We start from the raw sequence: 2,840 nt of genomic DNA, 5'->3' as shown, positions 1-2,840 counted from the left end.
GTGGAAAGAGGACTGGCCTGGAAGTCAGAAAGTCATGGGTTCTAATCCTAGCTCTGCCATTTGTCTGCCGTGTGACCTTGGGCAAGTCACTTCACTTCTCTGGGCCTCAGTTCCCTCATGTGTAAAATGGGAATTAAGACTGTGAGCTCCACGTGGGACAGAGACCGTGTCCAACCTGATTTGCTTGTACCCACTCAGTGCTTAGTACAGTGCCTGGTGCATAGGAAGTGCTTAACAAATACCACAGTTATTATTATTATTATTATTATTACCTGTCTTCCCCTCTAGACTGTAAGCTCCTTGTGGGCAGGGATAGTGTCTACTAACTCCTTTGTATTATACTCTCCCAAGTTCTTGGTTCACTGCTCTGCACCCGGAGGAACTGAAGAAGAGAAAAAATCATAACATAAAAAATTCTGAAATGTGCTTTACTCATTCATTCATTTAATAGTATTTATTGAGCGCTTGCTATGTGCAGAGCACTGTGCTAAGCATTCGGAATGGACAATTCGGCAACAGATAGAGGCCATCCCTGCCCAACGACGTGCTCACAGTCTAAACGGGGGAGACAGAGAGCAGAGCAAAACAGAACAAAACGAAAACAAGGCAACATCATCAAGATAAATAGAATCAAGGGGATGTACACCTCATTAACAAAATAAATAGGGTAATAAATAATATATTCAAATGAGCACAGCCTGCTTCCTTATGGAGCCACATTCATTCATAGGTAATAACAATCAAAACCGTTGTGTGTGTTAAGAGCTTACTCTGTGCCTAACATTGTACTAAGAGCTGGGGTAGATACAAACCAGTAAGGGCTCAATAAATGCCTTTGAGTTGTTGACTGATTGATTGATTGATTGATTGATTCAAAGCCCTCCACCTCCAACAAGTTTTCCCTGATTGGTTCCCAACACCCCAAGTCACCTCACATCCTCAGCCACCTTTAGTACCTACATGTTTATTTATACCATTCCTCAGCATCGATGTGCGAATAATCTATTTATTCTGATCACCTCATGTATGAATATTTTTATATCCATCTCATCAGAATGTAAGCATCTTGTAGGCAGGGAATGTTTCTCATGCTTCTGTTGTATTTTCCCAAGAACCTAATACGGTGCATAGTACCCAGTGGGTGCTTAATAAATATCTTTACCGTTACTTCTAATCAATTATGCATTCAATGAATAATTCTAGTTACTCTATTTGTAAATAATATGATTGTCTCCCCAATTAGAGAGTAAGCTTCTTGGGAGCAGGGAAGTGTCACTTCTTTATTTTGTAGTAACAGTAATAATAGTAGTAGTTCTGAAGTGCTTACTATGTGCCAAGCACTGTTCTAAGCACTGGAGTAGATACAAGTCAATCAGGTTGGCTGCAGTCCCGGTCCCACGTGGGGCTCACAGTCTTAATCCCCATTTTACAGATGAGGTAACTGAGGCCCAGAGAAGTTAATCAATTTGCTCATGGTTACAAAAAAGACAAGTGAAATGGCAAGGCATAATGGATAAAGCATGGACCTGGGAGTCAGAAGGTCATGGGTTCTAATCCCAGCTCAGCCACTTGTCTGCTGTGTGACCTTGGGCAAGTCACTTCACTTTACTGTGCCTCAGTTACCTCATCTGTAAAATGGGGATTGAAACTGAGCCCCAAGAGTGGGACAGGGACTGTGTCCAACCTGATTTGCTTGTATAATAATAATAATAATAATGGTGGTATTTGTTAAGTGCTTACTATGTGTATAGCACTGTTCTAGGCGCTGGGGGGGATACAAGGTGATCAGGTCATGCCACATGGGGCTCACAGTTTTTAATCCCCATTTTACAGATGAGGTAACTGAGGCACAGAGAAGTTAAGTGACCTATCTACCCCAGGACTTAGTAGAGTGCCTGGCACATAGTTAAGTGCTTAACAAATATCAGTATTATTATTATTATTATTATTATTATTAACTGGTGGAACCAAGATTAGAACCCAGGTCCTTCTGATCCCCAGGTCCTTCTGACCCCCAGGTCCATGCTCTATCCACTAAGCCATGCTTCTTCTCCTAAGTACTTAGTAGGGTGCTCTGTATCCAGTGGGAACTTGGTTAATTAACTGTGGTATTTAACACTGTGCCAAGCACTATTCTAAGCACTGGGATAGATAGAAGGTAATCAGGTTGGACCCAGTCCCTGTCCCACATGGAGCTCACAGTTTAAGTAGGAGGGAGACCAGGTATTGAACCCCTTTTTAAAAATTAAGGAAACTAGACTGTGGGCAGGTAATGTGTTTGTTATATTGTTGTATTGTATCCTCCCAAGCACTTAGTACAGTGCTCTGCACAAAGTAAGCACTCAGTAAATACGATTTGATTGACTGAATGAAATTGAAGCACAGAGAAGTTAAGTGACTTGCCCAGTATCACACAGTGGACAATCGACAGAGCCAGGATGAGAGCACAGTTCCTCTGACTCAAGGCCCATGCTCTTTCCATTAGGCCACATTCCTTCTAGTAATAATAATGTTGGTATTTGTTAAGCGCTTACTATGTGCAGAGCACTGTTCTAAGCCCTGGGGGAGATACAGGATAATCAGGTCATCTCACGTGGGGCTCACAGTTAATCCCCATTTTACAGATGAGGTAACTGAGGCACAGAGAAGTGAAGTGACTTGCCCACAGTCACAGAGCTGCCAAGTGGCAGAGCCAGAATTCGAACCCATGACCTCTGAATCCCAAGCCCGGGCTCTTGCCACTGTGCCATGCTGGCTCTCTAGTAGTGAATGCTTTCCCAACTACTTCGGTTTGGGGTCAGAAGCTTGTTTTGCCTTTTTGACACCTACTGAGTGCTAAG

The sequence above is a fragment of the Ornithorhynchus anatinus genome, chromosome 12, assembly GCF_004115215.2.
Source record: "Ornithorhynchus anatinus isolate Pmale09 chromosome 12, mOrnAna1.pri.v4, whole genome shotgun sequence".
Lineage (NCBI taxonomy): Eukaryota > Metazoa > Chordata > Mammalia > Monotremata > Ornithorhynchidae > Ornithorhynchus > Ornithorhynchus anatinus.
The sequence above is the reverse complement of the archived record's forward strand: the minus strand, read 5'-3'. Positions refer to the sequence as shown.